This window comes from Herpailurus yagouaroundi, unplaced genomic scaffold (genome assembly GCF_014898765.1).
Source record: "Herpailurus yagouaroundi ecotype Mexico unplaced genomic scaffold, PumYag 195, whole genome shotgun sequence".
Classification (NCBI taxonomy): domain Eukaryota; kingdom Metazoa; phylum Chordata; class Mammalia; order Carnivora; family Felidae; genus Herpailurus; species Herpailurus yagouaroundi.
In genome coordinates this window covers 3,154,758-3,176,902 of record NW_024412426.1, presented here as the reverse complement: position 1 = coordinate 3,176,902, position 22,145 = coordinate 3,154,758, and the positions used below count along the sequence as shown (strand labels likewise).

Here is a 22,145-nt window from a genome sequence, read left to right as displayed (position 1 = left end):
CCTCTCGGGCTTCCTTCCTAGGGGGCGCTCTGGCGCGCGGGCGCAGGCAAACGCGAGGGCGTGGGACTCTTTGCCCTCTTAGGGCGGAAGGAACGCGGCCAGTCTGAGAAAGGGCGGCCGCGACCCGAGGCGCCCGAGTCAAAGGAGCGGCCCCCCTCTCTCCGAGGGTGTTGGGGGTCCGGACGGCCGGGCGGGTCTCGGCGGGAGCCTGGGCCCCTTGAGAGACTGTGGCAGTGCGGCTGCTCGGTTTCGCGGCTTCTCCGCCGCCGTCGAGCTGGTGTCGCGCCCTTGCCCGCCCTGGAGTCGGACTGTATAGCGGGGCGCCCTGCGAGTTCTAGGCCCAGTGGGCCTGAGTAGCAGACGCGGTCATGGTTATCTGGACGCTGCTGTTATTGTTTCTGAATCCCGGAACTGGGGCCTGACTCCCTAGAGAGACTGAGGGTGACGAGATGAGTTTCCAGTGCTGACCAGTGCAGCTGTATTTTGCTAAAAGGTGTTTTGGGGTGTTTTTTTTCCTAACCTTTCCCCCGTTTTCTCTTCTCACCTTTTTATTTTTACCCATTTTTCGTCTTGCTGTTTTTTCAGTTAGAAGTGGGTGCTGTCAGGGGTGAAATAAAATTAGGACCGAGGCCTTGTCCAGTTGGTGCTTACTCAGTCCGTGCTGACCCGTGGTCAGGGCTTGGAGCAGAGCTGTAAGGGAGGGCGGAGTCCTCCAGTAGAGGTGAGGCAAGAGCTGCATTCTGGCAGGGTTTCCAGCCTGGCAGGCGATGTGCTCCGTAATGCTTTTCTGAATTGCCTTAGCCAGAAGGAATAGGGAACTGCATATTTCGTTTACTAGATTTGAGGATGTCTGCTATGTGCCACGCTGTCTGGCATTGGGAGCGATTTATGATTTGCTTCTCTTATTTACTTACCGTTTTTGCTCAGCAGTAAGAATTGAGGACTTCCTGTGAACATCTAGCATGCAAACCTATGCAAAGCAGTATTTGGGATCCATAGGTAAGGTCTTCTCCAAACCCTTAAAGATTGTCTTGTATGAATTCTGTTATAGGTCAATGCGGAGTGGATCAAAGCAGAAATAAGCCTCTCTGGCCAGCCCAAGACTTCACTGAAAGCAGTAACATACCTAAAGCAGGAATGCCTCAATCAGGAATTTAGCCAAGAAACAAACAAACAAACAAAAAGCCTGGGAAGTAAATAATTTGGCAAGATCCCTGTCTAAAGGGAAAGTCTCCTGAGCAGGTACAGAACCTATCTTGTTCTGATAGTGGAGGTAGTTTGGTCTATCAAAGTTTTATGTGATTCCATTGAGTCATACAACTAAACCTATTATTCCTTTACTTTTCTCAATAAGTGCAGTTCTGAATATTATTTTAATTTCCATATGGTTTTTCTACAATGAGAGAACGGCTTGGCCAAATGAAATAAATAGCCATTTCCTATGACAATTACATTTTTCACTGTAAATTAATACATTGGTATTTTTATTTTTATACACAAGCTTCTAATGAACATGATTCAGCATGTCTGGTCCAGTAATGCAAAGACCGGACCCTAAACTAAGTGAATTCACAAAAGATAAATACTGTTTTGAGGCCTTTTGGCCAGCATGTTTTCTAACTCCCCAATTTTGCAACACCTTCCAACCTCTTTTGCGCTGAAAGGAATTTCTGCATACAGTCAAGGATTAAAACATGGTGAAGAGGGGCACTTGGGTGGCTCAGTCGGTTGAGCGTCCGACTTCAGCTCAGGTCATGATCTCATAGTCCATGAGTTCGAGCCCCACGTTGGCCTCTGTGCTGACAGCTCAGAGCCTGGAGCCTGTTTCCGATTCTGTGTCTCCCTCTCTCTCTGCCCCTCCCCCGTTCATGCTCTGTCTCTCTCTGTCCCAAAAATAAATTAAAAAAATGTTGAAAAAAAAAGAAAAGGCCTCTCGATTTGTTAACTAGAATAATGTTAGTTGTTTTGTTTGGCTGCTTTTTATTTAAAAAATTTTTCTTTTCTTCTTTTTTTTTTTTTTTTTTTACTATTTTCATTGTAGTTTCAATTTGGAATAGATGATACATTCTCATACTTCCAAAACCAAAAATTGTAAGAGGAGGGGTGGCTGGGTGGTTCAGTTGGTTGAGCATCCAACTCTTAATTTTGGCTCAGGTCATGATCTCACAGTTCCTGAGACCAATCCCTGAGTTGGGCTCTGCACTGACAGCTTGGAGCCTGCTTGGGATTCTCTGTCCCTCTTTCTCTGCCCCCACCTGCTTGCGCTCTGTCTTTTCTCTCTCTTTCTCTCTCTCTCTCTCAAAAACAGACATTAAGAAAACCAAAGATATAAGAGGAAATACTGAACTGTTGTACTGGACATCCAGCAATTGTAAAAAGGCAAGGGAAAAATGTATAAAGATAGGAAAGAAATACATAAATCTGTTATTTGGAGAAATCTTGATAGTCTGTAAATAAAGTTATAATCTATAAACCTTTAGTATTAATAATGAATTTAGTGAATTGCTGGATAGTCAGCATATAAATCAACTATATATATATATTTTTTAATGTTTTTTTTAATTTATTTTTGAGAGAGAAAGGAAGGGACAGAACGCGAAGTAGGCTGCAGGCCCTGAGCTGTTGGCACAGAGCCCAACACAGGGCTTGAACTCAAACCCTGAGATCATGACCTGAGCCGAAGTCAGATGCTTAACTGACTGAGCCACCCAGACACCCCATAAATCAATTATATTTTTAAATGCTAGCACTAAGCAATTAGAAAATGAAATCTTAAAAAAGTGGTTAACATACAAATGCATCAAAGATATCAAATACCTAGTGTATTAGCTTCCTGTGACAGCTGTAACAAATTACCACAAACTCAGTGGCTTAAAACAGACTCCTGTCATATTTCTGGAGACCAGAAGTCTGAAATCAAGGTGTCAGCAAGGCTGCACTCCCTACAGAGGCTTTAGGGAGAATCTGTTCCCTGCCTTTTCCAGTTTCTGATTTCTGCTGGCATTCCTTGGTTTGAAGCCACATTACTCCAATCTCTGCCTCTGTCTTCACATTGCCTTCTCTTCTGTGTGTGTCGTGAATTTTCCTCTTCTTCTATTGCATAAAGACACTGATAGCATTAGGACCCATCTGGATTATCCAGGATCATCTTCTTGTATCAGGAGCCTTAACTTGATCACATCTGCAGAGACCCTTCTTCTAAATAAGGTAACATTTACAGGTTCCACAGATTAGGACCTGATATTTTGGGGGCACCATTTAACCCATGACAGCAAGGAATAAATCCTAATGAAAGGCATATAAGAACTATATACAGTAAAACCTTAGTTTGCGAGCATAATTCATTCCAGAAACATGCTTGTAATCCAAAGCACTTGTATATAACAGCGAATTTCCCCATAAGAAATAGTGGAAACTCACATGATTAAATCCACAACCTAAAAATGTTCATATTAAAATGATTATAATACTCTAATATAATACAAAATAAAGAAAATGCAAAATGTAAAGGAAAATAAAATTAACCTGTACTTACCTTTGAAAATCTTCGTGGCTGGTGTGAGGGAGAAGAGAGAGGAAGGTTATCATGTAGGACGACTTTCCCTGTCACTAACGGATCACTGCTGTCTGTTGGCTCAATGGGATCTTCTTTTTGTGCAGCTAAAATGAAGAACCTATCCAATGACACTTGCTTTTGACTCCTTTGGAGGATTTTGTGGAAATGCGACATCACATTGTCGTTAAACAGTACCATCACTAACTGCTACAGCCTTATTTGGGTGGTGCTTTTCTACAAAATTTTGCACTGTTTCACACATTTTACACATCTCCCTAATCTCATTTGAAGTGAGGGATTCTTCTGCCTTTTTCTCCTCCTCTGCAGATGAGATGCATACATAGACTTCTTATAAAATCTTAGTTTCAGCCATTCTCATACCTCATTCATATTTCTCAATGATTTCCTTCTTCCACTGTAATCATCCCTTTCTTACCGCCTTTCTTTTGAACCTTTTTCTGCAGGGGGGTGGGCATTGTAAACACTCGCACGGATGTTGACTACAGTACAGTATTAATAAACTCTTGTCATATACTGTATTTAATGTAACTGACAAGCAGCAGAGAAAAGGGTCTATATCTGCAGGCAGCCTGACCTAGAAAAAAGCATTCCTAAGCTTACTCTTATATAGAAAAGCAAAGGACTATCCATAGGTGCTTTGGAGTGACAAAAAATTCACTAGTGCCAGTTGTGACAACATTCTGAAAAATCACTGATTTCTGCCAAACACCACGTCTCGTGTGACCAAGCATGGGAGATGATCACCCACAATCTAGCAGAGAGAGGGAGGGAGAAAAGAACCATTGGCTCAGTTGTGAACATGTGACATTTGGTGTCTCGTACTACTCATATTGCAAGACATCGCTTGTTTATCAAGTTAAAATTTATTAGAAATGTTTGTTTGCCTTGTGGAACACTCACAGAACAAGTTATTCTCAATCCAGGGTTTTAATGTACTGAAAATTATAGTATTGAGAGAAATTGGAGGAGGCCCAAGTAACTGGTTAGATACAGTATGCTCATGGATCGCAAGACTCAATATAAAAATGTCAGTCACTCCAACTGATCAATAGATTTAGTCTGATCCTTATTAGAATCCCAGCAGATTGTGTGTATGTCATTTGACAAGTTGAAACTTCTATGAAAATTCAGAAGGTCAAGAGCAGCCAAGACAATCTGGAGGAAGAACAAAGTTGGAGGATTTATGCTACCAGGTGTTAGAAAGTAGATGGATGGAACTAAATAGAACTCGTGAACATTTTATGCAAAGGTGACCCTACTAATGTGGAGAAAACAATGGATGCTTTAATAAATGCTGCCAGGTCAATTGACTATGTGGAAAACAAAAAACCTTGATGCCTACTCATAGTAAAATAAAAAAACAAAACTCAATAGATTGTGGGCCTAAAATAAAAGGTCCTAAATAAGGACCTAAAATAAAAGGTGAAACAATAGTGCTTTTAGAAAATACCATAGGTTATTGTCTTCATAACTTTGGGTAGTCAAATTATTTCCTAAGCAGGACATAAAAAACATGAAAATGTTGAGGATTCCAGAAAATAGTATGGGGATTGCCTAGCTGGCTCAGTTGGTAGAGCATATGACTAAATCTCAGGGTTGTGAGTTTGAGCCCCACATTTGGGTATGGAGATTGCTTTAAAAAAATCTTAGTATAGGAAATGTAAAGGATCTTGAATTATGTCAGAAAACTACAAATAATTTTGTATTCCTGGAGCATGGAGTGAACTCAGAATGAGCCTAGAGAGGCAAGGACTGAACTACATAAAACCCTTGATAGTATTCAAAGGGTTAAGCAATTTATAGACAATGGAAAAGTATCAGAGGGATCTAAGCAAGAGAGTGATTTAGTTCAGTTGGTATTCTAGGTGAAAATTAAATGTGGCAAAGAAATCAACTGGGCTGTTGAATTAGGAAATTATGAGGTTTCAAATTGTGGCAGTGATAGCATGAATAGAAGTGGGGACTGATGAAAATAGGAAGTAAAATTAGCAAAATTTGGGGATTGGTTGAATATGGAAATAAAAAGGGGATAGAGGAGTCTAAGCTGATGCCAGGATTTTGGCTTCAGTGTCTGGGTGGATTGTGTCAACAACAGAGTTGATGGATACTGAAGGCTTATCAATTTGACAGACAAGGAAAATAAATTCATTTCCAGATATGTTGGGTTCTCAATGGGGAGATATCCAGCATGCAGTTAGATACATAATTAAGATCAGGCGTGCAGAAAGTGTTTTATTACCAATTGATTGTAGCTAACTGAGGTCATGAGACCTAACTAGATCTCACAAGAAGAGGATGTAAAATGAGAAGTATAAAGAGCTGAGAATGAAAGCAAATGAGCACCAATGTTGAAGGGCTATAGAGAGGAAAAGAAATCCATAAAAGAGACTAAGCATAAATACAGAAATAAGAGAACTCGGAGAGTATAACTTCCTGAAAGCAAAAGTATAGAGAGATCTGAATAGAAACAGGATCACCAGGACAGCAGAGAAGTCAGTTAAGATAAGGCAACAGTGTGTACAATGCTTCAACAAGTAAGAGAACATGAATGATTTTGGAGAGCAGTTTTACTGGGATCATGAGCAGAAGAACCAAACTGCAGTGGTTTGAGAAGTAAAGAGGTCCTTTAAGGAAATGGGAACAAGTAATATGATCCTACTCCAGAAAAGTACTCATATGGAAAAGAAAAACATGGAACTACACTTAGCGTCTTAAAGCCAAGTAGCTATAGAGTTATAGGCAAGAGTATGTATATATGTAATATTTCAAAAGTTGAAGTACCAGGGATGCCTGGGTGGCTCAGTCAGTTGAGCGTCCAACTTTATCTCAGGTCATGATCTCAGGGTTCGAGCCCTACATTGAGCTCTGGCTGACAGCTCAGAGCCTGGAGCCTGCTTGGGATTCTGTGTCACCCTCCCTCTCTGCCCCTCCCCTTCTCACATTCTGTCTCTGTCTGTCTCTCAAAAATGAATAAACATTAAAAAAAAATTTTTTTTTAAGTTGAAGTACCAAATGCTATTTCTTCCCTATTATCAGATGGATATACACAGCTGGAACTTTATGCTAAGGAAAAGAGAGAATAAAGGTTATCTCGGTTTCTGTACATAGTAGATGCTTAGTAAATGTTTGCTGAATTGAACAAAACTAATATCCAGACCATAGCAGTATGTATCTCCTTTCTGATAAACACACAAGTAAATATATCTGCCTTTATATGCTGAGAATATTTCTGAAAGTATATATAAAGAAACTTTACTGTTGGGGAAGGGGTGTCACAGTCTGAGATGGAAGGGGGATTTTATTGTTTGTATATTCCATTCACAGTTGGTTTCTTTTGCCATGTATATGTATTATTGTTCTGAGGAAATAAATGTTTAAAGAATCAATAGACAAAACAAAGATAAGTATAATTTTTAAAATAATGTAAAAGTAAAGTTCCACCTAATAGAAGTTGAAAAGTAGAACGGAAGAGGAAAATGGAAAGAGGATAGACATGTTATCTTCATTTTACAAAAAGAAAAAAAAAATTAAGCAGGGAAGTAATTGTGGACTACACCTTAATTCACCAACTAAACTAGGCACACAGGAAGGACATCAACAGATGTCCTATTTTATTCATATTATCAAGGCTTATAATGATTTTCTTTATGACACCAACTTTGCTGAAAAGTTTATTGGTTTTTGTACTTTTTCACTATTACTTTAGAAGTGCCTGTCTCAGAATAAGTTTAACACCAAAAAGGAGTGAGATGATGCTGTGCAGCATTGGCCCAATGGTGGGGAGAGCCCAAACATTTACATATTTACCACAGGAAGGAGCTTTATGTTTTTGTTTTGTTTTGTTTTTTGAGAGCCATAGATTCCTAAGGTGGGATGGGGGTGGGATCATATAATCTTAAAGAGCTGACAGGACATTTAGAGGTCTGGCAATGCCCTTTTTTTTTTTTCTTCACCGCCGGGAATACTTACCATTTCTGAAGCTGCTCCTACAAACTCCATTTAAACAGATACAGAGACAGTAAACTGCAACACAAAGTAGATTATTTCATTTTTTAAGATGTTTGAATCTTAGAAAACCTCTTATTTCTCTTTTTTTTTTTACCCAAAGTTTAACTATATCTAGAAAACCCCCAAACAACTGTCTTAAACAAAATGAAAATTTACTTTTCATAAAAAAGATATCCAGAAGTAGGCAGTCCTGGGCTGAAATGACAACTTCAATGAAGGTGTCAGCGATCCAGGCTCCTTTTATCTCAGCCCTCCACCTTTCCTAGAGTATCACTTTTTCCCTTGTGATCCAAGATGGCTGTTAGACTCCAGGAAGGAGGAAGAAAGGCAGAAGGGCATACCCCTTAGCTTTAAGGAGATTTTCTAGAAGGACCGCATACAATTTATGCTGATATATCGATGTTCAGAACTTAGTCACGTGGCCCACTAATTTCAAAGGAGGCTAGGAAATGTCAGAGTGCTCCACTAAAACTCAAGGTTCTATTGCTGAGGATAAAGGAGAAAATGGGTACTGAAAGGCAACTAGCAAGCTCTGTCACACTAGTCTCTTAAATATTTTAAAAGAACAATTATGTCCCACTTCAGCTTCTTTTTCAGACTAAACAGCATTATTCTCTGAGAAATCTTCAATGATACTGTTTTCAGATCTGACACTCGCCCCCCCCCCCCCCCCATGTGAGGTCGAATTGGTGCAAAATCAATTGGAAATACGTTGGCCCCTTTGCGCCTTTTTAAGATTAATTAATCTCAGGGGTGCTAGGTGGCTCAGTCGGTGAAGCATCCGACATTTTATTTCTGCTCACTTCAAGATTTCATGGTTGTGAGATCAAGCTCCTGGTTGGCTCTGTGCTGGGGTGGAGCCTGCTTGAGATTCTCTCCCTTTCCTTCTGCCCCTCCCCTGCTTGAGGGCGCGCGTGCGTGTGCGCGTGCTCTCGCAAAAAGACAACAAAAGACACATTAAAATTAATCCATCCTGAAATAAGCTTTATTGGCAATAACTGCACATGGTTACTAAATCTGGAGTCATCTCTGTTCTCTGTATCTTTTACATTTATTATTGTTTAGCTTGTCTCTCTCAGACTCCAGGAGGTTTATTTCCCCTTTCCCTCCTTCCCCTCCTGAGCAAATGAATATAAATGTATTGTCATTTAATTTCACCTGGTTGTTTTAGCTTATGTGAACCTTTTGAGAACTTTTTGAATTCTAACTTTCCTACTTAGCATATGACTTAGCTGTGGGCATTTGCACCTATGATAAAAAGAATTTCTCTTTAAGGACAGAAATAGTGTCAGGGGGTCTGGGTGGCTTAAGAGGCCAACTTCGCTTAGAGTCGTGATCCTGTGCTTCGTGGGTTCAAGCCTCTCGTCGGGCTCTGTGCTGACAGCTCGGGGCCTGGAGCCTACTTGGGATTCTGTGTCTCCTTCTCTGTCCCTCCCCAGCTCATGCTCTCTTAAAAATAAATAAACATTTAAAAAAATTTTTTTAAAATAGTGTCTTAATTTATATTCTCAGCATTGGGTACAGTCCCTGTGCATAGTAGATTCTCAATATTTGTTTGTGAATGAATCCTGCAGTTAGAAGTAAAGGACATTTTCCTGAAGATTTTTTTTTTTTTTTAATTCTGGAATTGTTTATGAAAGGAGACTATGAAATCTCCTTTTAAAAGGCAGGGGCCTTTTAAAATAATATAGACATTTATGTGTCTGGGACAATTATATTTGAACACATATCCTGACTTTTAAAAGTGGGAAGGTGATTTAAGCAGTTTTGCTAAATTTCTAGATCATACAAATATGATTTTGTAAAGACTTATTTGGTTAAATTAAAAAAAAAGGAAAAGACTAGACACTGACAAGTTTAAAGTTTATATCTTAACTCTGCCCCTAATCCATATTATCCTTTCCTTACACACTTCTTTCCCTAAGTTTTACATATTACAAAAAATAGAATTCACAAATCAAAATTTGTTTTCAATTGAAAAAGGCATTTAAAGAACATATTCACTAAAATCAGTCTAGGATCCGAATTCTGAGCTATTTTGAAGATTTGGGGATAAGATTAGGGGCACCTGAGTGGCTCAGTTGGTTAAGCATCGGACTATGGCTCAGGTCATGATCTCATAGTTCGTAAGTCTGGGCCCTGCTTTAGGTTCTGTGCTGACAGCTCAGAACCTGGAGCCTGCTTTGGATTCTGTGTCTCCCTCTCTCTCTCTCTCTGCCCTTCCCAGGTCATGCTCTGTCTCTGTCTCTCTCTCTCTCTTAAAAATAAAATAAGCATTAACAAAAAATTAAGATTTGGGGATAAGATTAGATAGGGCAACCTCTGAAATGGAAACAAACTAACATTAAATTCATTTGTGGAAATAACCCTAGAGAGTGACTTGAAAACGTTTTAGAAAAATGCTGTTCATGAAATTAGGGGGCTTCTAATGTATATTCTTATAGACTGGAGATAGTAATCTAAATGTAATGTATAGAATGATCTATAAATTTGGCACTTAGACATTAATCACACACACACACACACACACACACACCCCAGTAACTGGCACATAGTACATATTCAGATGTTAATTATTATTATTAAATGTATAGATTAGAAATAAAATCAAAGAGCTTATTCAGAAAGAGACCAAGGAAATGGCACCCCAAATCTATACAATTTTCCTTTACTTAGAATACAATATTTCTAGAGGTAACAATACAAAGAAACAGGTTCCCTAAAGAAACTCAATTTACTGGATATATACAGGATTTGTTAAAAGTAACTTACCAACTGTACTATGTTTAGTCCCCCTTTCCTTCTGGTTACAGGGTGTCTTAGCTACATCTTGATCTGATTTCATTACTTTTGGTTATCAGAATAATGTGATTCTATTTAGCATGGGCCAAATTTGTGGCTCTCAGGGCTTGCAATGGACCCTTATTGCTATTAAGTCTCTCCGTCTCTCTCACACCTACACACGCACACACACACATGCACACACACACACACACACTCAAGTACACATCTCATTTCTCATCTCTCAGCTCTATTTTCTCTGTGTTTACCTTCATTCTCTGTTACTGCAAGAAGCCACTTCTAGATAGGAACTTCCTTTAAGCCTTATTAAATAGCAAGGAATGAAGGAGAAATGGGGTGCTTTACTAGACCAGTGGCTTTTCAAGCCTTTTGTAACCCAGTGCAATACAGATTATATTGTCAACCCAATAGAGACAGACATAAATGTGTACCAGTCAGCTGTTTCTGCATTATAACAACAAGAAAATCTCAGGGGCACACATCACTAAGCATTTATTTTTGCTCAATGGTGTATATTGGTTAGGGTCAGCTGATCTATGCTAGACTCAGCTGGGTGTCATGGCTAATTCTTGGCAGGGTTTGCTCATGTGTCTGGATTGGTTGGTGGTTAGCTGACATAGGCTTCTCTTACTCAGGGGAGGGTCAGCCTTTTTGTTTTATTATGTTTTCAACTGACTGGACAAGGCTCACCTACATTAGAGAGAGCAACCTGCTTAATCAGTCTAAGGATTTAAATGTTAATCTCACCCAGAAACACCTTCAAAGGAACACTCAAAATATTTGACCAAATATTTGGGCACCCTATGGACCACTCAAGTTGACACATAAAATTAACCATCACAGCCTTTTTATGCTTTGCTTTCCTAGAATAGTAATTGACCCCAATCTACCTCTTAGGTTACTCCTTCCCCACCCTCCTTCAGGAAGAAAAATCATTGTAACACTCTTGTTTCTGGAAGATATATCATATTTATCTTGTGGTTTTGTGAACTCCCAATCCACCACTGAATACTCTTTGGGGTTTAATACCTCACTGTGAATAATACTATTTTACACAAAATTTGTCTTAAATGATTATATATTTTTTTTTACAAACACACATAAAGCTATTTAAAATCCTTGTGAAATAGAATGGAATATAAATATGCATACATTGCTTTTACCAACCAAATGTTTTACATCTTTAACAATTTCTCTTATAAAGTGAAAGCTGTGTTTTAAGAAAGGTCTTAGGTTGTTGGGTTTTCAGACTCAGTCTTCTCTTTTTCTTCCTTTTTTAAAAATGTTTATTTATTTTCGAGAGAGAGAGAGAGAGAGAGAGATAGCGAGCAGGGGAGGGGCAGAGGGAGAGGGAGACACAGAATCCCAAGCAGGCTCCAGGCTCTCAGCTGTCAACACAGAGCCTGATGCAGGGCTCAAACTCACAATAGTGAGATCATGACCTGAGCCGAAGTCAGACAGTCAACTGACTGAGCCACCCAGGTGCCCTTTTTTTCTTCCTGTTTTATTAATAAACCAGAAAAGGCTTTCCTGGTTCTTAGTTTTTTTCTATTTTTTTTCACAGTTTCTTAGTTTGAAAGAACAGAGATGTTGTAGACACTAGCTGATAAACCCAGAGTCTTTAAAATTCATTCCATCATGATTTCATAAACATTTACCCATCATAATTTTGAGATATTTGGAACACATAGATGAGTAATTTATAGTCAGTTGCTTTTAGGGATTCATAACCATATGAAAGAGGGGGGGAGGGAGAATGATCAAAAACATAATCCTGGAACTTAAAGCCCTATGCTTCTCCACTTTACAGGTGAACTAGATGCAAAAATCTATAACCAGTTGGGCAGATTATATTGAATGGTGTAACCCAGTACAAGAGAAAACACTGAGGTGACACCCACTTTTATAAATCTGTACCTGGGTTTGAGCCTGGCTCAAGAGAATTAAGCCACTGGGCAAAATGCCAGTCTGGTGACTGACTGGCATGAGTTCAATATGACTTGCCATACCTCCCAACAATCCTGTTGTTTAAAGTCCACTCCTTTTCTCATTCTCAACAAGGGCTATTTCAGATATTCTCCATTATTTTCATTTCTCCATCTCTACTACTCACTTCTCCACTTTAATAGATGACCTTTTTTTCTGACTTCAACCGTCTCCCCCAACCATAAGCTATTAACACTCAGCCACCAAATTATAGTCCAAGCCTCTACCTTCCCTCCCCTTCCAAAGGTCAGTGTAGAAATCATGGGGAAGTTCGGACTCACATTGCCCTTAAGCTGCCTACTCAGTTTCTTTTCTAGGTACCTAGTCAGCTGTGTGTCACTGTTTTCTGTACTGCTGGTCCCTGAGAGGAAATCTGGGACAGGGTATCCTTCAGGGAAGACATGAGACTGGGGAAGACTACCACTCCAGTTTATCCAGGATCATCAGTTAGACTGCAAATACACATGAATCTCTTTACTGATGTGTTGGGCCAATTTTAAAAGTGGATTTGCAATGCGGAAGAGAAAAGGCCAAAACTCTGCACTGAATGGGCTTCTCCCTGAATCCAAAGGAAAACTGTCTGTAGCAAACACTGTCAGTATCCTGCCTCATATCCCCCTGGGCTTAAGTTCACTGTGAGTATGGTTTCCACACACACAGTTTCTTACCTCAAGCCTCCATGTCTTTTTCCTTTGTTTGAAGGGTCTCTTCAGTCCCATGGGAGGTTGTTCTGCTACAGCAGGTATGCAACACACAAGTGTGGAGGGGGAGTTACACCTTTGGGGGCAATCTTCAACCAATAGGGATTGGGGTGGGTGAATAAATGCCCCAGCTACCTCACCACCACAGGGATGATTCTGTGCTGTCCCACCTGGTTTCTCAGAAGATTCTCTGTGGGATTGAGTCCTAGTTGTCTACTCATTAACAATGGAAAACCACTCATTGCTAGCCCATTCATTAACGCCACTCAATAAAGCACACTTGCTGGCTTTTCTCCCTTTTCTGTCTCACTTTTCCCAAGTCTTCTTCTGTGCTTCTTAGAATCACCTCACAAATAAACTTTCTACACCCAAAGCCTTGCACCCAAGAGTTTGCTTTTTAAGAAGCCCAAACTAAGATGTTGAACAACTTAGGTTTTTCAGAAAGGGATTCCCATAACTAGAGTCACCTACACCGACTATGCAGCTTTCAGATTTGTTTCTGTCTCTTGTGAAACTTCTTGTGAACCATTTCAGAGTGTCTTGGCCTCACTTATCTTTTATTCCAGCTCCTGCTGTGGCAACCAATTCTCTGCATATTCTTTCAGCTTTCTCTAGGTGCAACCTGGCAATATCTCACATCAGGCCCATGGAGCTTGCTTCTCACTCTCCACCTGGGCTTTGTCTGATGATTCCATAGTGAAGAACAGTGTAGAAACTGATTGTGGTTCTCATGCTTATGCAACTCAGGAGTACTGAGCCATGCAACTCATGGCTTTGGGGAGGGGATCTTTGAGCAGTGGGGTATGGGATCCAACTGATAAATACTACCCCTGTTTTATCTCTAATTAACAGCCTGGAGATGTATCTCAGGCAACTCCTTGGAAGCCCCAGTGGATCCTACAGTAAATCACCCACAGTAGTGTCCAACTTGATAATGCATCTTTGCAGTGGTTTTTTTGTCTTCCCTGTTCCCCCACATCCCTTGATCCTGCTTCCTGGTTCACACTCCTCAATAAAGAATCTATACTTAAGCCTTTGTTTCAGGCTCTGTTTCCTGGTGAATTAGGGTAAGATAGTACCTTTCTTCTTATCAACCTCATTTTTTAATTCTTCCCTATGAAAGTTTTATCAACCTTTTGGTAAACCAAGAATGGTGGTGGTCCCTGGATTCATACTTCTTGCCTCATTTGTACTATTTGTACTATTCTGTAAATTTGCATTATTTAGTCTGAAATGATGCCCTGTAGTTTCAGAGCCTGGTGAGGGATGTCAAATCACACAGATCCTTTTTTCCCCCTTTTTTCTTTTTGCTTTGGTGCACAGCTGTGGGGAGATTTGACACACCGGCTCTCTTAGTGGGTCCAAAATAGGTTGGAACTTGTGAGTTGGGTCCTTTCTTTGATGTGACTATCAGTGTAAATTGCACAACTGTTGCTCTCCTGCTGTACACGAAGAGACAAACATGAATACACTGTGGTGGTAGTCACCATCTAAAATGGCTCCTGGTGGCTTTTTCCCTGAGATCAGGAACACGACAGGGATGCCCACTCTCACCGCTGTTGTTTAACATAGTGTTGGACGTTCTAGCATCAGCAAGCAGACAACAAAAGGAAATCAAAGGCATCAAAATTGGCAAAGATGAAGTCAAGCTTTCACTATTTGCAGATGACATGATACTATACATGGAAAATCCGATAGACTCCACCAAAAGTCTGCTAGAACTGATACACGAATTCAGCAAAGTTGCAGGATACAAAATCAATGTACAGAAATCAGTTGCATTCTTATACACTAACAATGAAGCAACAGAAAGACAAATAAAGAAACTGATCCCATTCACAATTGCACCAAGAATCATAAAATACCTAAGAATAAATCTAACCAAAGATATAAAAGATCTGTATGCTGAAAACTATAGAAAGCTTATGAAGGTAATTGAAGAAGATATAAAGAAATGGAAAGACATTCCCTGCTCATGGATTGGAAGAGTAAATATTGTCAAAATGTCAATACTACCGAAAGCTATCTACACATTCAATGCAATCCCAATCAAAATTGCACCAGCATTCCTCTTGAAACTAGAACAAGCAATCCTAAAATTCATATGGAACCACAAAAGGCCCCAAATAGCCAAAGTAATTTTGAAGAAGAAGACCAAAGCAGGAGGCATCACAATCCCAGACTTTAGCCTCTACTACAAAGCTGTCATCATCAAGACATCATGGTATTGGCACAAAAACAGACACATAGACCAATGGAATAGAATAGAAACCCCAGAACTAGACCCACAAACGTATGGCCAACTCATCTTTGACAAAGCAGGAAAGAACATCCAATGGAAAAAAGACAGTCACTTTAACAAATGGTGCTGGGAAAACTGGACAGCAACATGCAGAAGGTTGAAACTAGACCACTTTCTCACACCATTCACAAAAATAAACTCAAAATGGATAAAGGACCTGAATGTGAGACAGGAAACCATCAAAACCCTGGAGGAGAAAGCAGGAAAAGACCTCTCTGACCTCAGCCGTAGCAATCTCTTACTCGACACATCCCCAAAGGCAAGGGAATTAAAAGCAAAAGTGAATTACTGGGACCTTATGAAGATAAAAAGCTTCTGCACAGCAAAGGAAACAACCAACAAAACTAAAAGGCAACCAACGGAATGGGAAAAGATATTTGCAAATGACATATTGGACAAAGGGCTAGTATCCAGAATCTATAAAGAGCTCACCAAACTCCACAATCGAAAAACAAATAACCCAGTGAAGAAATGGGCAGAAAACATGAATAGACACTTCTCTAAAGAAGACATCCGGATGGCCAACAGGCACATGAAAAGATGTTCAGCATCGCTCCTTATCAGGGAAATACAAATCAAAACCACACTCAGATATCACCTCACACCAGTCAGAGTGGCCAAAATGAACAAATCAGGAGACTATAGATGCTGGAGAGGATGTGGAGAAACGGGAACCCTCTTGCACTGTTGGTGGGAATGCAAATTGGTGCAGCCACTCTGGAAAACAGTGTGGAGGTTCCTCAGAAAATTAAAAATAGACCTACCTTATGACCCAGCAATAGCACTGCTAGGAATTTATCCAAGGGACACAGGAGTACTGATGCATAGGGGCACTTGTACCCCAATGTTCATAGCAGCACTCTCAACAATAGCCAAATTATGGAAAGAGCCGAAATGTCCATCGACTGATGAATGGATAAAGAAATTGTGGTTTATATACACAATGGAGTACTACAGGGCAATGAGAAAGAACGAAATATGGCCCTTTGTAGCAATGTGGATGGAACTGGAGAGTGTGATGCTAAGTGAAACAAGCCATACAGAGAAAGACAGATACCATATGGTTTCACTCTTATGTGGATCCTGAGAAACTTAACAGAAACCCATGGGGGAGGGAAAGGAAAAAAAAAAAAAAGAGGTTAGAGTGGGAGAGAGCCAAAGCATAAGAGACTCTTAAAAACTGAGAACAAACTGAGGGTTGATGGGGGGTGGGAGGGAGGGGAGGGTGGGTGATGGGTATTGAGGAGGGCACCTTTTGGGATGAGCACTGGGTGTTGTATGGAAACCAATTTGACAATAAATTTCATATATTGGAAAAAAATAAAATAAAATAAAATGGCTCCTGGTGATCTGTGATCCTGATATTCACTCCCTTATACAATCCCCTCCTCTTGAGTGTCAGTGGGATCCAGTGACTTGGTTCTAACAAATAGAATACAGCAAAAGTGATGAGATGTCATTTCCAAGATTAGGTTAGAAAGGACTGTGACTTCCATCTTGCTCACACATTCTCTCTGGTTCTTCTCTCTTGTTCATTCTGATGAAGCCAGCTGCCATGTTGTGAAATACCCTATAGAAAAGCCTACATGGCAAGGAACTGAGAGAGACCTCTGGCCAACAGTCTGCAAAGAACTGAGGCCTTCAGTGCAATAGCCCAGGAGAAGCTAAATCCTGCCATTGACCAGATGGGTGAGCTTGGAAACACATTCTTCCTTCAGCTGATCTTTGAGGTGACTGCAGGCAGCCCCCAACTTACTTATAATTTTTTCACTTTACAATGGTATGGAAGCAACACACATGCATTCGGTAGAAACTATACTTCAAATTTTGAATTTTAATCTTTTCTGGGGCTGGCAATATACAGTACAGTCTTTTTCATGACCCTGGGCAGAGGCACTGAGCTGAAGCTCCCAGTCAGTCAGGCAATTATGAGGGTGGACAACCATTCTGTACCCAAACAACCAGGCTGGTTTTCACTTTCAGTACAGTAGTCAATAAATTACATGATATATTCAACACTATTATAAAATAAGCTTCCTGCTAGATGATGTTGCCCAGCTGTAGTATAATGTAAGTGTTCTGAGCATGAAGGTAGACTAAGCTATGATGTTTGGTAAGTTGGTTGTATTAAATGTATGTTCAACTTAATGGCATTTTCAATTTATGATGGATTTATATGGATGTGATCCCATTGTAAGTCAAAGAAGATCTGTATAGCCCCATCCAACATTTTGATTGCAGCCTTGTGAGAGACCCTGGCTCAGAGGACTCAGCCAAACCATTTTGTGATTCCTGACCCACATGAACTGTGAAATAATAAATGTTATATTAATAATATATTGCCCTCGGGGCACCTGGATGTCTCAGTCAGTTCAATGTCCAACTCTTGATTTCAGCTCAGGTCATGATCCCATGGTCGTGGGATTGAGCCCTACACTGGGCTTTGCACTGAGTGTGGAACCTACTTAAAATTCTCTCCCTCTGCCACTTTCACTCACTCATGCATACACACACTCTCTCTCTCTCAAATAAAAATAATAATAATAACAATATATTGTCCAAAAACAAACATTAATTCTCTGGGACAGTAAATCTAAAGCCATAAAGAAGAAGAACATATTTTCTGGTTACATTTGATTTGAAATGGGTTGCTTTCCACAACTCACCCCCTATTGGAATCAACTAGTTACTTTAAACATTTTATTTATTTATTTATTTATTTATTTATTTATTTATAGCATGTGCATACATGTGAGCAGGACAGAGAGCAAGGAAGAGAGAGAATTCCCAAGTAGGCTCCAAGTTGTGAGTGCAGAGCCTGACACAGGGCTTGATCCCACAAACTGTGAGATTATGACCTGAGCCGAAATCAAGAGTCAGACACTCAATGAACTGAGCTACCCAGGCACCCCTACTTATTTTTTATTTGAGAGAGAGAGAGAGAGCAAAGGCAGGGGAAAGGGGCAGAGGGAGAGAGAGAGAGAGAGAGAGAGAGAGAGAGAGAGAGAGAGAGAGAAAGAAACCCAAGCAGTCTCCACTCAGTGCAGAGCCTGGAGCAGGGCTTGATCCCACAACCCTGGGATCATGACCTGAGCTGAAACCAAGAGTCAAACACGCAATCAGCTGAGCCACCCAGGTACCCCTCTACTAGTTATTTTCAACTGTAGAGTAGTTAGTTCTTTTTATATTTTCTCTTTCAGCCTTCAGATATAATAACAGAGTTGTAAGTATACCTACCTTAGTTGAAACCACTAAAATGATGGTTTGAAGTGTTTCCCTTCAAGAAAAACAAGTTTCCATCCTGTTTTTTGGCTGTAAGGCCAAATGTCTCTCTCTCTCTCTCTATCTCTCTCTCTCTCTGTCTAAAGTATGTATTCAGCAAACTTTGAGAACCTACTAATGGGTGCACCAAGTCCTCTGACTAACTAGACTTGGTCTTTAGTGAGGGAGTCTAACAAGTCGACAAGGCCATTAAATACGGTAGGATAAGCCTCAGTCGCTTTGGAAACACAGAGTGGGGATTCTGTAAGATTTTTTGTAGGACTTGATTTCTGAATTGAGATCTGAACAAGTGGTAGATGGCCAGATGGAGTAAATGGAAGGGAGTCTGTGGTAAGAGCGGAACAGTATGTGCAAAGCCTTGGAATCTTAATCATTAGGTTATTCTACTTCACTTTTTTCTGCATTTTTAGTATCTCCCTTTCCATTTGGCCTCTTCTTCTTGGCCTTTAAACATCTTAATATTTACTAGAATCAAAAACAATGAAAAAGAAGATGGCAGGGTAGGAGGACCCTAAGCTCATCTTGTTCCACAGATAACAACTAGATAATATACCAGTGAATAACCCAGAAAATGACCTGAAGACAAGGCAGAACAAATGCCACAACTAAATATAGAGAAGAGGCCATATCGGAGAGGGTAGGAAGAGCAGAGATTGGAAGCTAAATGGACCTGCAGCACTGTCCCTGTGAGGGAGGGAGACTGTGGGCATGGAAAGGGGAAAGAAACATACCCTTACACTGAGGAGCCCACACAGGAAAATGAATCCCCATAACACTTGGCTTTGAAAACCAGAGGGGCCAAATTTCGTGAGTTTTTACAACCAGTAGGACTTAAAACCTGGATTTTAGAATTAACAGGCTCAGCTCTGGGAAAGCCAGGAAAGTCAAAAGGAAACTGACTCCCCACCCTTAAAGAGACAATACGAAAAACAGTCCATGGAGATACAGCATAGAAGCAGCAGTTTGAAAAATGCCTGGGATGTACAGGAGGGAGAGTAGTTTACTCATCTCAAAGCATGTCCCAAAGGGGCAGAGATCCTTGGGAGACCTCTCCAGGAATAAAGGAGCAGGCAGGGGCCAATTTCCTCCCTTATCCCCTAGCATAAACACATGGCCACCTATAGGAACCACCCTAGTGCTGACACTACCTAACTTGCTAACACCAGTCCCCTATTCCTCTCTGTCCCCTTGTGCTGTGTTTCAGTCAAGGCTTGTCTCCAGCCAAGCCTGCCTCAGTCCTGAAGCTGCAGGGCCACTCCCACAGAGGGCCAGTGGCCCAAACCTTGCTAATACCACTGGACTGCTACACTGCCCAACACCCCCCTTCCCGCATAGTGCAGATCTGCTCCCTCCAATATGTTCTTGGCTGGAGCCCATCAAAGGAGGTGCCACACACCTGGCAGTGTGCAAGCAGCCCCTCACTGCCTGGCACCACTCCAAGATGACTCCTGCCCTGGAGAGAGGGGAAGATAACCACACACATCAGTCAGAGGCCTCAGCAGTGTGCTGAAGGCTGACAACTGGTCTGACTGCAAGCGTCGCACAATAAGGAAAGCCTTTGGGCTTTGGGAAAATACCCTGCAGTTTGGTGCTACCACATCTCTGGTAAATGCTTAGTCTGACTCAAACCCAAGGCAGCTCCAGACTGGCCCACTAACACCACAGGGAACTAAACACTGACCACAAGAGGCAAAGAGAGCCACTGCAGATAACAGGACTGAAGAAAAATGTGGCTGAGCCACAATAGCAGGGCACATGCACATAGGAGACACACCTGAAGAGCCAGATTTCAGTAAACAGGGAACATTGCACTGCAGGACACTATAGAACCTCTTCTTAATAAGGCCATTATTTTCAAGAGCAGGAGACATAGCTGACTTTCCTAACATAGAGAAAAGACACAGGGAGTTAGACAAAATGTGGAGACAAAGAATAAGTCCCAAATGAAAGAAACAGACAAAAATCATAGCAAGATATCTAAGCAAAATGGAAATAAGTAATATGTCTGATAGAGAATTTAAAATTATGATCATAAAGATACTCACTGGACTTGAGAAAAGAGTGGAGGACATTTGCAAGACCCTTAACAAAGAGATTAAAAAAGAACCAATCAGAGATGAAGAACACAATCAAAGAAATTAAAAATACACTAGATGGAATAAATAGTACATTAGAGGAAGCAGAAATACAAATCAGAGACCTAGAGAGCAGAGTAATGGAAAGTAATCAAGCTGAGCAGGTGAGAAAAAAATTATGCAAAATGAGAATAGACTTAAGGGAACTCAGTGATACCATCAAGTGTAATAACATTCACATTACAGGGACTCCAGAAGGAGAAGAAAGAGAAAAGAGGGGCAGAAAATTTATTTGAAGAAATAATAGCTGGAAACCTCCTGAATCTGGGGAAAGAAACAGAAATCCAGATCCAGGAGGCACAGAGACGCCCAACAAAATCTCCCCAAAGAGGTCCACACCAAGACACATAGTAATTAAAATGACAAAAAGTAGTAAGGAGAGAATTTTATTTTTTTAAGTTTATTTATTTGTTTGTTTGTTTGTTTATTTATTTAGAGAGGGAGAGAGCACACATACACATATGAGCAGGGGAGGGGGAGAGAGAGAGAGACAGAGAGAGAGAGAGAGAGAGAGAGAGAGAGAGAGAGAGAGAACCCCAAGCAGTCTCCTCATTGTTGGCGCAGAATCCAATGTGGGGTTCAATCCCACGAACTGTGAGAACATGACCTGAGCCAAAATCAAGAGTCAGATGCCTGACCGAATGAACCACCCAAGTGCTCCAGGAGAGAATTTTAAAAGCACCAAGAGAGAAGAAAACAGTTACATACAAGGGAAACTCCATAAGGCTGTTAGCTGATTTTTCAGCAGAAACATTGCAGGCCATAAGGGAATGGTATGAAAATATTCAAAGGGCTGAAAGGAAAAAATCTACAGCCCAGAATATTCTATCCAGGAAGGCTATCATTTGGAATAGAAGGAGAGGTAAAGAGTTTCCCAGACAAACAAAAGTTAAAGAAATTCATGACCACTGACCTAGCCCTACAAGAAATGTCAAAGGGGACTCTGAATGAAAAGGAAAGACCATAATCAAGAATAAGGAAAGTAGAAAACACAAAAGTAGTAAAGATAAGTATACCTGAAAAATCAGTCAAAGGACTCAGGATAAAAGGATGTAAAGTATGACACTGTATACTTAAATATGGGGAGGAGAAATGTAAAAAATGGGTTCAAACTTAAGCAGCCATCAACTTAAGATAGACTACTATATGCAGAATAGTAACCACCAATCAAAAGCCAGTAATAGAAATGCAAAAAATAAAGAGAAAGGGATCCCAGTATATCACTAAAGAAAGCCTACTAATCATGAGAGAAAAGAGCAAGGGAAGAAAGGAACAAACTACAAAAACAACTATAAAACAATAACAAAATGGCAATAAATACATACCTGTAAATAACACTTTGAATGTAAATG

The 22,145-nt window shown here is 40.5% G+C and overlaps 1 long non-coding RNA gene across 1 annotated transcript; it reads left to right on the top strand.

The window, feature by feature from the left end:
- The first annotated feature begins 3 nt into the window (after nucleotides 1–3).
- On the top strand, nucleotides 4–14,693 carry LOC121011738 (uncharacterized). The gene is made up of 3 exons (XR_005781733.1): nucleotides 4–493; nucleotides 1,052–1,242; nucleotides 14,662–14,693. It is a non-coding gene; the product is annotated as an uncharacterized LOC121011738 (long non-coding RNA).
- The last annotated feature ends 7,452 nt before the right edge of the window (nucleotides 14,694–22,145 follow it).